The sequence below is a fragment of the Myotis daubentonii genome, chromosome X, assembly GCF_963259705.1.
Source record: "Myotis daubentonii chromosome X, mMyoDau2.1, whole genome shotgun sequence".
NCBI classification, from domain to species: domain Eukaryota; kingdom Metazoa; phylum Chordata; class Mammalia; order Chiroptera; family Vespertilionidae; genus Myotis; species Myotis daubentonii.
The window spans coordinates 50320202-50332983 of record NC_081861.1 but is presented as its reverse complement, the minus strand read 5'-3'; the positions used below and the strand labels follow the sequence as shown (position 1 = coordinate 50332983).

At 40.2% G+C, this 12782-nt stretch overlaps 1 pseudogene; it reads left to right on the top strand.

Moving 5' to 3' along the window:
- The first annotated feature begins 7933 nt into the window (after positions 1–7933).
- On the top strand, positions 7934–11833 carry LOC132223487 (beta-citrylglutamate synthase B-like; annotated as a pseudogene).
- The last annotated feature ends 949 nt before the right edge of the window (positions 11834–12782 follow it).

Sequence of the window (12782 nt, the reverse complement as noted above, 5' to 3'; positions counted from 1 at the left end):
TTTAATATTTTCGATGCCCCGTTGGTTGGGTCTGCATATGTGAAACCCACAAATATGTAGGGCTAACTGTATATGGAAATCACCCTGAACCAGGAATACCACAAACCTTCCTTTGTTCTTTCCTTTGTTCTCTGCAACTTTCCTTCCTTTCACATCCCTAATCCAAGCTCTCTGGTTCAGCTTCTCACATGCTTCAATGCTCTGGAGTCCTATTCCTGACCCTTTCACCCTTGGCCCCATGAACTACCTTTTATCCATTCAATGCATTTACCCATTCATCAGCATTCATTAAATGTCTACTTTCTATCAGGGCCATGGGATGGATCTCAGAAAGTTTCATAGAGGAGACATTTGAGCTGGATTTTGAAGAAGAATAGACGTATGCTGGGGATGGGGTGGGAGATGAATAAGGAAACATTATTCTGGGCAGAGGAACAACATGTACAAAGTCAATGAGGCATAAAACTCATAACATATGTAGGAGTCCAGTAAGTAACTCAGGATACCTAGAGCACAGGGAAAGAATTGGAAGTGATGTTGGAAAAGTGAACAGAAGACAAATAATGAAGTGTCATGTATGCTGTGCTCCGGGGTTTGGATTTTATCCAACAGGCTATAGGAAGCCATTGAAAGCCTTTAGGTAGAAGTTTAAAAATCAGATTTACATTTAGAAAAATCACTGTGGCAGTAGCAGGATGGATGGTTTGGAAAGGAAAACAAGTAATAGAAAGAGGACTTGTCAGAAAAATATTGCAATATTCTAGGTGAAATAGAAAGAGGCTTGAGCAAAAACCAAGATAATGGGGATGAATATAAATAGACAACTGGGTACATGAATGGGATATTTATTTAAGTGGTAGATGACAAGAATTAGTAACAGATTAAATGAGAGAGATGAGGGAAAAGGTTTCTGATTAAATTGAGTTTTTGAATGGCAGTGCTGTTTATTAAAACAGGAACACAGCAGAAATCATGCTTGAAGGGAAAGTTAATGAGAATTGCATGATTCTGTATAGCTAATAAAATTGAAAATTAAGTAATACCAATTACTTGATTTCTTAGTGAAAAATCTGCTGTACTTAGGAATCTTCATCAATTTAAAAAACAATTTTAGAAACAAAACTTTTTATAAAACTGGAATGCAAGAGAAAAAATACATTATCTTGACCTTATTAAGTTTCTCCTGTAGAGCTTTTTATCTGTGTTGTATGAAACAAATACTCCACTCCTTCAGTCTTCATTATAAAGCTGTTTTTTTCCAGAGACTTAGAGCCAACTCAATTAGCTATGCTGATGGAAAGAAGACTAGCACAAGTAATTGAAAACCACAGACAATTCAAAGCTCCATGGGCAACTATTCAGAAAAAAATGTGGCTTCCTGTAGTTCTTTGGAACCGTGAGTTGACCCCACTGGCAAATAAAAATTGTCAGGCGGTAATCTTCATGGAAAGTTTATGTTGTGGAAGTCTAAGATTGTAAGTAGGAGGTAAGAGAAAACAGTGGGAGGAAGTAATAACCTAATAACAATGAAGCATAAAATTAAGATTAAAAGACTATTCATTGTTATTATCACACAGCTGGGGGTTGGATTATTTGAAAATGAAATATAGCAAAAAAGGACAGATCTACACATTGCTTTTTTTGAGTTAGAACTACACAGTGTCTTATGGTTTCACATAGACCAAAAGATGTCTACAGAGATCTGAAACAAGGACAATTATTTATTTGTAATTTAGACTGAAAATTTAAAAGTTATATATTATTTCTCTCTTTTCTTCACACCCTATACTCCCTACAGCAGTATGTCCTGATAGTTCTACCTTCAAAATATATTCTGAATCCACCCACTTCTCTCCATCTTCTCTGTTACCACCGTAGTACAGGCCACTATCAACTTTTGCTTGGATTACTGAAGTAGCTTTATAAATAGTCTCTCTGCTTCTACTCTAATCCCATTCCACAAACTAGTCTTTACCTGGCAGTCAAAGAAACTTTGCAAAATTACACACAGATCATATAATTCCCATCTTTAAAACCCTGAGATGCCTTCTCATTGTATTTAGAAAGAACCCCAAATTCACTAAAACAGCCTTAAAAACCCACACTATCTGGTCTCTACTATTTCTCTACCATATCTCTCATCATTCTATTCCTCATTTGCTCAACAGAAACCATATCACATGGTGTTTTTTCTGTTCCTTAAACAAACCAAGCTCTCCCCACCCTCAGGCCTCTGCACTTGCCATTTTTTAAAATTTATCTTTATTGTTGAAAGTGATAGATCCTCCCTTCCCCCAACTGGTGGGCAGGGTATGACGTAACCTGCAGCCCAGAAATACCTGAGTGACTAACCAGGTACCTTATATGGACTATCCATTGGACCACCAATCCACACTTGCCAAATGCCCTAAGCCCTTGTCCTATATGGACAATGCAGTAAGCCACCAATCAGTGTGTGCCGAGTACACTAAGCCCTCCACCCCTTCCCATTCCGCCCCTCAAAAGGTGTGCCCACCCCTGCATGTGTTGCTGCTATCCCCTTGCGGGACAGCCCGGTAGGTGCTTTTCCTCTAATAAAGCCTGTAATCCTGGTTTTCGCCCTCCGTCTGATTTTTCAGAAAGTATTACAGATGTTCCCCTTTTTCCCCCATTTACCCCTCCACCCCGCATCCTCCACTTCCAGGCCTTCACCACACTATTATCTGTGTCCATGAGCTATGCTTATCTGCTTATATGCATATAAATTCCCTGGTTAATTGCCCCCCAAAAAACTCCCACCCCCACCTTCCTTCTGAGATCTGTCAGTCTGTTCCATGCTTCTGTCTTTGGATATATTTTGTTCATGAGTTTATTTTGTTCATTAGATTCTACATATTTGCCTGAAACCCCTTTTCCTTACAAAGCATGTGGCTGATTCCTTTTTTCTTCTTTTAAAATGTTTTACTATTATTTTGAAATGAGTAAGAAAGTATTATTTCTCACACATCCATGAAGCAATTTTTCTTTTTAAAAATGAGCTATAATTCACATACAATAAAATTCACCCATTTTAAAGTGGACAATTCCATGGTTTGTAGTATATTCTGTGGATGAAAAAAGGGGTTATACAGAAAGTAACCTAACAGGGTGATCTGAATATAAATTCCTAACTGGGCAGGTCATGGTGAGTGGTCAAGCTCCAGGCCTGTAACTTCTTTAGTGAAAGTTTTAGGCCAGCGCTGTTCATTGTTCTTGTTCATCTAAGTTAACACACCTTTGAAATATTACAAGTAAAACCCCTCAAAGGGGATATTAACCCTTAAGAGAACACATAGTCTTGTTAACTCTTCTGTAATCTAGTCCCCACCTTGCTTTCTCCAATCTTCTCTATGTCCCCTCCTTAATTGCAAATGCACAAAAGACACAAAACTGTTATTCTTCAGAGCATTTGATATCTTGCTTGCCAGCATATGGTACAAGGCTGATTCAAATAAACTTTTATAAAAATTCTCTACAGGTTTGGATGTTTCTTTTGTCCACAATTCATATAGCTATACAATCATCACCATTACCTCATTTTACATCATTTTATTACCCCAAAGAGAAACTGTATACCCTTTAGCTATTATCCCCTCACACCTGCCATTTCCTCCTCAGCCTTAAACAACCAACAAGCCACTGTCTCTTTCTCTATATAAGCCTATTCTAGAAATTTTATATAAACAGAATAATACAAAATGTGGCCTTTTGTAACTGGCTTCTTTCTATTAAAATAATGGTTTTGAAGTTCACTCCTGTAATAGAAGTGATTCAACATTTTTTATGGTTGAATATTATTCCATTATATCAATATACCACTTTTTGTTTATCCATTCATCATTTGATGGGCCTTTGAGCTGTTACCGCTAAAGAGGTTCAAAAGAAGTCTCACCAGAATGTGTTACTTTGGCATGTGGAGTATTTTGAGCTAAAGATGATCAAGGCCAAAAACTCAGGAAAAGTGTTTTGGTGGGGTTTTTTTGTTTGTTTGTTTTACCTCCCTCTTAACTGCCTAAAGGAATTTCTATAGAAGGCCTGGTCTAGGAAGAGACTATCACCAGAGATAACTACACAGAATATGTACTTGGTGTGGTGGACTGTGGAGGAGCTGGCAGGACTTAGAAATAAAATTATTCTCTGTGTCCCATTGTCTCTGCATGGCATGGAAAATATTTGCTTTTCTAACATTTGCTTTTCTCATTTCCTAAATTGTCTTCCACCCTTTTAAAGTTCAGAATCAGATAACCTTCTCCTAGCTCAGGGTGACATATAAGCCTCAATTACCTGACCACTTATAGGTCTCAAATTCTTATGAGGCCCCTGTACATAGATAATTAAATTTGCTTCCTTCTTCCTAAACTGTCTTATGATAATTTGATTATTAGACCAGCCAAAGATTCTAGAAGGTTAGAAGAAAAAAAAATTCCACTGCAACACCCCTTTTGGCTATTGTGAATAATGCTGCTGTGAACATCCATGTATGAGTTTTTGTGTGGGCCTGTTTTTATTTCTTTTGGGTATATATAGACGTTACATTGCTTAGTCATATAGCAACTCCATGTTTTTGTCAGTGGACTCACTCCTATTCAGGACACTGCTCAAATGTGACCTCCTTTGAGAGCCCTTCCCTGACACTCCATCCAAAATAATCACACCACCATTGCCATTCTTCATCACCTTTACCCTATTTTGTTTTCTCATAGCCCTTACCAATGTCTAAAGTCATGTTTATTTTATTAGTTTACTTTTTTTGCCATCTGTGGCTCCACACTAGACCATTAACTGCAAGGAAAGAGGCCTTGTTGGTCTTGCTCGCTGCTATTCTCTCAGCAACTAGGACAATTATCAGCAAACAGTATGAACTCAATCACTATTTGTTGACTATAGGGATGAAATGTTTGTTCTTTTCTTTCCCACTGCAGGGCCTACCCACAAATCTATTACTATTTTAGTGCTTTCCCATTTCCTTAATTGCTCTTTGGGAAAAGTAAAAACTTGCCCATTTAAATTATAAAAAGAAGTGGCTGTAGCCAAGAATGTGTGGATCATTTGACTTAGATTTGCACCTCCCACCCCACCCTCTGACCCCCACCCCAGGAGTTGCAGAAACAAAGCCATATGCCTTTAGTGGCAATTCCATAAGATTGCAATAGATGGGAGTGTTGAAAGAAAGAAAACTCTAGTGAGTTTTCTAGTGACAAGTGAAATGCCCAAACTTGCAGTTATAAATTGAGGATTTCTTCTTTGAAAAATGAGACACTCTTAAAAAATGACTAAACTTTTTCAACCTTTAGATAAAATGTATATTTTGTAACATTTACATGGCTCTAAACTAAAAAAAAAATTTCTAAGAAGAACACTATGAGTCCATTATATCTTATCTGGGAAATGACAGATAAATTGTATGATAACCTTAATTGATCTTGTTAATCAATTATTTGGATAAAACAAATGATACAAGTGTTGAGGAGAATGGGAGGGGGAATATTATCTGAGGGATTTTTCCTCTCAGGTCTTAATAGAAAAATAAGATCAAGATTTGTATGAAAAAATGTTTTCTTAACTTGTTTCCATTTGCCTTCATATGCCCTTGTTTGAGGATGGAGGTTTAAAAAATATCAAGATGCAGAATTTAATAGGTGTAAATTTCAAGATAACTCACTAGCATTTCAGAAAAAAACAGAGTTGCTTATATAACATTTTCATATGCATGCTAATACCTTTCTGCAGAACTTTACATTTCAGAGATGTTTGAAATTGCTCATTGAATATGTTTAAGCCTTGAATGAATAGTAGCCTTTGATGAAGACTAGAGGCCTGAAAGGGGGAGAGGAGGCTGTTTTGTAGAGGTTTCAAGTTGAGTGATTTCTCCAAATCTAATCACATAATCAAGTTTTAAGTAGATAGTCCCAAAGAGCAGAAGACAATGACATATATAAACGCAGATAAACATCTCACAACTATTTCTTTTCTAATGCATTCCTAGTGACTGTAGTAATACACAAAACAGTGAGGAGCAAAACCAATTGAAGAAGGATATAGTCAGATCATTATTCATATGAAGTTTAAAAAGATGCAAAAAAACCCTACCATATGTTGTTTATAGATGCATATGTATTTAGTAAATGTGCAAAAACTTGCTTAGGAATGAAAATCTCTACATTCAGGACCTTTACAAATAGGATAAGATTAGGAAAATACACAAAAGCTACACTTGTATCTATCAGTTTTTTGGTAAATGTTATTGAAATATAATGTGTAAAAATAAAAGAGTACAGTTCAATAAATGTTTGCAGTGTGAGCATACCTGTATAAACAGTGCTGTGTCTGTATCTGGGTGGTGGGTATGTGAATATTGGTTATAATATTTATATTTTTCATATGCTGAAAATATTTAATTTAAATATTTTTAAAGAAAACTCCACAAGTATTAGACTACGAATCCTTTAAATTCCCTATCAGTTGTAAAGTCTTTGAAAATCCAACCAAAAGTAGGATCTTAGGGCAAAATGAGTTAAAAACTGTAATTACCATAAGTTATGCCATTTTTTCATTTTATATCATTACTAGAGGCTCGGTGCATGAAATTTGTGCGTGGGAGGGGTCCACTCAGCCCAGCCTCCACCCTCTCCAATCTGGGACCCCTTGGGGGATGTCTGACTGCCAGTTTAGGCCCAATTCCAGGGATAGGGCCTAAACCGGCAGTCAGACATTCCTCTCACAATCCTGGAACGCTGGCTCCTAATCACTCACCTGCCTGCCTGCCTAGTCACCCCTAACTGCCCTCCCCCTGCTGGCCTGATAGCCCCTAACTGCCCCCCCTGCCTGCCTGGTCACCCCACACAGCCTGCTTATTCAGTCGTTTGGTCGTCCCTCACTAACCCCCCTGCTGGCCTGATTGTAGGCAGCCATCTTGTGAGGGCGTGAGGGTTAATTTGCATATTACCTCTTTGTTATTTAGGATAATACATACTATAATATAAAAATGTAAAGAGTTGTAGTTGTTAAGGTTGCTGAAGGAGGAACGCATGAGGCCAAAAGGGGTAGAGAGTTATAAATTTATTATTACATCTGCTAGCAGAAGGGCTGAGGCCAAAATGGCATCAGCAGGGCAAGGTAGGGGGAGCAAGATATTTTGTCTCTTGTAAAGATCAGTCAGAGTAATAAGTGGGACCAGGTGCAGGTGGGGGCCAGGTGTAGGTGGTCACTGGAAACTGGGTGAGGAGGTTTACTGGAAGCCAAAGGCCATTAATCATGAAACCTACAATGAGAATAACAGGAAAATCGCCAGGAGGGGAGAGAGCCCCAGCAGGCATTATGGAGTGCAAGAATATGCCAGTAGTGACTTGGAGCCAATGGAAGGGAATTTAATGTATACGGTGGTAGTGGTGATGGCGATGGTAGTGATGGTGGTGGGGCAGGGGGTTAGTCCTGCCCTTTTCTTTCTGTAGCCACTTCTCAGCTCAACGCTGAATTTCAACATAGCTAATAAGGAGCCTCTGTTGCAGGTTGCCAGAGAATCCTGTCTTCTACACTGTCAGGACTGCCACACAGGGAAAAGGAAAGTGGGTTCATGGTTGTTTCGGCTTGGATGCTACTGATGCTGACCTCTGCTGGCAGAAGATTCAATTTGTAGTTGACCACTTGCTGCATGCCTTTCCTGCTATCAATCTAGGCCACCCCCAATTTATAAACACCATGTGCATGTTGAAATCCATTGTTTATAGCTTGCCTGCATTATTCTATAAACACAAGCACTGTTTCACATAGTAGTTGATCCCCCAGGGTCATCCTTCCAAATCCATAAAGTAATCAAAATTTACCTATGTTTCTTTGGAAAATGCTTTCAATTAAGATCAAGTGTTTACCAAGTATTTCCTGTGTAAGGGGAGATAAGACATTAGCATGAGTGACAATGAGAGACAGACTATTTGAAGTGCCAGTTGGAGTGGTGCAGATGAAGAATAGTCAAGATCAAAAAGAGGAAGATACCACATTTGGGAAGGAGAAACCATGGAAGGCTTTAAGAAAGCAGTGGAGCCTGGCCAGTGTGAGTCAGTGGATGAGCATCGACCAGGAGGTCACAGTTTGATTCCCAGTGTGGGCTCGATCCCCAGTGGGGGGATGTGCAGGAGACAGCCGATCAATGATTCTCTCTCATCATTGATGTTTCTATCTCTATCCCTCTCCCTTCTTCTCTGAAATCAATAAAAAAATATTTTTAAAAAACAGACAGCAGTGGAATTTGACATGAATGGTGAAAGTTAAAGGGGTAGGGTGTTTCAAGGAGATGTAACGGCAAAAACAAAAGCATGGAAATTGGAAGATGTGAAATGTGCTAGGAAATGGCAAATATTGCAGAGTATTAGGGGAGAATCCAGATATGTAACTTGAAAATCCCAGACTATCCTTGGCAGCAGGTACAAAAACAACCTCTTCCTCCCACCCCCTGTTTGGACAATGACTCCTCTAGTTCAAGTAAGGCACACTAAGGGTGTTAAGATGTAGAATCCAGCAGGTTGAAGGTTGCAAGTGTTTTGAAAAGGGACTCTGGGATATAGAATACGCTCGTGCACTTGGAGGAGAAGCTCTGGGTTAGGGCTGAGAAATGAGCAAGAGCTGCCCCCATTTCCTCCAATTCTGCCCCTCTTCTGCTTTCTCCTCTCCACCTCTGGCCAGCCCAAGAGACTGACACTGAAATAAAAAGAGAGTGTGGTGGGAAAACTTCAGTTGTCAATTGGGGCTGACACTGATACTTACTTTGGGGAGGGGTTGGGTGGTCTTGGTGGGGGGTGGAGTGGTGGGGAGTTGAGAGTAGCTGTGGAAGGCAGTGGTTAAAAAGGGATTTTTCCTTCATTCCTCTTCACCTTCTGGAAGTTGGTTTTTGTCACTCTTGCCCTGGGCTTGCCAGGAGGGAGAAATTGAGATAGAAATGTGCAAGAGTCCAAGGCCAGCGTGGCTTTCGCGGGTTCAAAGACTTGGGAGGGCTGACGCACAAATGATACACACAAGACGGAATATTAATTTTTATAATTACTGGGGGAACCAGAGAATAACTCAACTAAAGAAGTCGAGTTCTCCCTGTTGCTCCTTTCCCAGCAGCTTTTATTTGCTAGAATACACAGTTGCCTTTAGGAATGCAAACAGACATATCAATGGTAATGTTTAGCAAACAGTAAGATTGCCAGGTCTTGGGGGAGTTTGCTTTAGGCCATTGAGTCAGCAGCAGGTAATAAAATGTAGATATTCACCCTGTGAATATCAAAAGGAGTCTTGGTCAGCCTTCTGCCAGACTCCTCACATTTATATCAATTACTGTTGATCTTGGTCGTCAAGAGAAATGGATATACTGCAGCTAGGGTGGCAGTTCCTAGGTGGCAGCCATATGTAGTTAGTCCTACGTACATCAAAGAGACTCCCAGCCTCTTTTTTTCTATTTAAGTGTGGAGGAAAATTTATTATTAAGTTGGGAACATTCCTTTGTAGCAGAAGAGAGCAATCTATCATCACCAGAGAGGCTAAGGAAGCATGAGTTTGAAACTCAATTTGATAACAGTAATGATAACAATAAAATAGCTAACACTTTTTAAGAGAATTCTATGTGGTAGGCACCTAACTTTTCTTACCTTATTTAATCCTCACAGTATAATCAATATAAATGGAAGCCTTGAGCTCAAACCAACCTGAGTTTAAAATCTTAGCCCTATTGAAAGATGTTTCACCTGAAGACTCCTGCTCTCAGATTTTGGACTTGCTTTTGCTACCTCCTGCAATCAAATAGTTTACATTCAGGAAGAAATCTTCCAGGTAAAGGAAGAACAAGCAGATCAAGATGTGTAGCGCTGTGGCTGCAAAGGTATGATTTTTGACAGATTGTTAAATCAATCAGGGAAGACTATCCCTCAAAAGAGATCTTATGAACATTAAAGGCCAAGTGTTGTGAGGAGAAACTGGATTTTAGGGCCATGTTGATGGATGAGGTGGTGCTGATAACTGAACCAGGAAACCTGGGTCTGTGGATCAATGGAGAATTAATTCCTGCCCACCCCTCAGTGGTACTGAGAGTACCAACCCCTTAGTTGCAAAGTAATAGTGACATCACTGTTTTGTACCATCTAGAGAAGATGAAATGCTGATTGATGAATTGATCTCAAGCCAACTGTGTTAATAAGTTCTGGACATTTTAAGGTTTGGTTGGCCATGGTGTTCCTATCTCAGATACTTTCTCTTATAGTGGTCATGAAAATTTTTCTATGAAATTATTGATGAAGCAGAAGTACTGGAGGTACCATTAGCAGTAAAGAATACATGGGGTCAGGCAGTGCCCTCCCCCGATCTGTCTCTTGCTTCAACAATGTTTGGACAGAACAAACCCAGGGACACCCCTTTTTCCAGCCTCCAACCACCGTCCAACCTCTTTTTCTAGTCACCACATTTGGAACCACCTCAGCCATCCTCAGCATCGGAGACCAGCCAACTCCGTTGTGTGTGTGTGTGTGTGTGTGTGTGTGTGTGTGTGTGTGTGTGTGTGTGTGTTTTAACCTTAACTCCTTATTGCCGACAACTATGAACACCCAAATTTGCCAGAATAATTCCACCAAGGCGGAGGCTGTCATCAACTGCCTGGCCAACCTGCATCTGTGGGCCTCCTACACTTAACCTCTCTCTGAGCTTCTGTTTCAATCGCAGCGATGTGGCTCTGGAGTGCATGGGCCACTTCTTCCACAAGTTGGCAGAGAAGAAGCGCAAGGGCGCTGAGCGTGTCTGAAAGTTACAAAGCCAGCGTGGTGGCTGCATTCTCTTCTAGGATGTGCTGAAGCCTTCCCAAGATGAGTGGGCAAAACTCAGGATGCCATGGAAGCTGCCATGGCCTTGGAGAGGAACCTGAACTAGGCCCTTTTGGGTCTGGATGCCCTGTGTTCTTCCCACACAGGCCCTTATTTCTGTGACTTCCTGGAGAACCACTTCCTGGATGAGGAGGTGAAACTCATCAAGAAAATGGGCAACACCTGACCAATCTCCACAGGCTGGCAAGCCCCCAGGTTGGGCTCAGCGAGTATCTCTTCAAAAGGCTCACCCTAAAGCATGGCAAGCAACCTTTGAAGCCCAGAGGCCTTTGAGGGGCCCCTCAGCATTTCCCTGGCGTCTAGTTTTAGCCTGAGCCTCTCCCCAAAACCACTAGCCATTCTTTTAACCACCCTGGAGCCTTCTCCCATGCATTGGACCAAATGGAAACAATAAACTTTTTGCAGCAAAAAAATTAAATAAATAGAAAATAAAGAATACACGGGGTCATAGAGGCAAAGCTATTTTCTTAACTCGAGATAAGCACCATTTGACTGATCTAAGCCCTTTTATTATCCGTGTGGCTCCATACTTGTTCCAGAAGTATGCTAAAGTCTCATGGAAGGGGTGTACATGTCATTGTTGTGGGAGGCCGTGTGGTTGGCACTATGGTATGTTGTTCAACAGATGGGAGGATGTAAAGCAACTGCTCATTAGATGGTGTGGGGATGATGTGCAAATTGAGTGAACAAGGGAAGCAGCCAGTTATCCAGATGTCTAATATTCTGGGGATGGATGTGTGTGGTGTTGACCTGTTGATAAAAGAGGATAGTGCCTTCTGTGTCTCTGATGCCAATGAAAATGTAGGTTTCATCACCTTTGATAAAGTTTGTAATCTAGATGTAGCTGGTATCATAGCAGATTATGCCTCCTCCCTTCTGCCCTCTGGCCTGCTCATTGGGTGTATATCCTTGTTTGTGGTGTCATATCTTGCTGCTCTTTGTGGTGTCCCCAGCCAGTGAAATTAGTTAGAAGGAGCTGAGTCCCACAGCCAGCACTACTGCCAAAATGAGCGCAAGTTCCAGCTCTGCCAACAGCACTCCTGAAAGCACCAAGCTCCCAGGGGGCCTATTCAACATGAACCACCTGCTAGCCAATGAAATTGAACAGTGACTACATTGGTAAATAATTAATTACAAGAAATTAATTACATAATATGACAAATAATAATAATTACAAAACCCTTGTAAAATTTGCTTTCTTTTTCTTCTTTGTTTTACTTATTAATTATTTTTTAACCAACTTGCAATGCTGTTCATGGAAGATGCTCAGGAAGAAGAGAAAAAAATTGAGTAGGATTAGTGAAGAAAGAAGAGGTCAGACAGAGAAGACCTCTGCTATTAAGGTATTACTGACTTCAGCCCTTGCCAGATAGCTCAGTTGGTTAGAGTGTTGTCCCAATATGCCAAAATTGTGGGTTCAATACCTGGTCATGGCACACACAAGAATCAACCAATGAATGCATTCATAAGTGGGAAAACAAAATCTCTCTCTCTCTCTCTCCCTCTCTCTCTCTCTCTCTCTCTCTCTCTCTCTCTCTCTCTCATCAATAAAGCGCGCGCACACACACACAGATCTTACTGACTTTTAAACAGCTAGGCAGAAGAAGTGAGATACAAAAAATGTCAGGCTCTCATAGTACCCTTTTATTACTCAAAATTGTTTGTGCTCTCAGGCCATGAAGAACATATATAATTTTTTTCATGGTCTCTTGCTTTTGTTTTTGTACAGTGGGTAAAAATTTCAGAGTAGCACAACTGTGGTGCAAAGATGTGTAATGGGTGAGAAAAACATCTACCTAAGTTATAGGAATTTTTTATACAAGCCTGAAAATTCTGCCTTTACTGTATTAATTATCAGCTCTATATTAATAGCTTATGAAGTCTTGAGGGGCTGTTATTGGGATTTATTATTTCCTT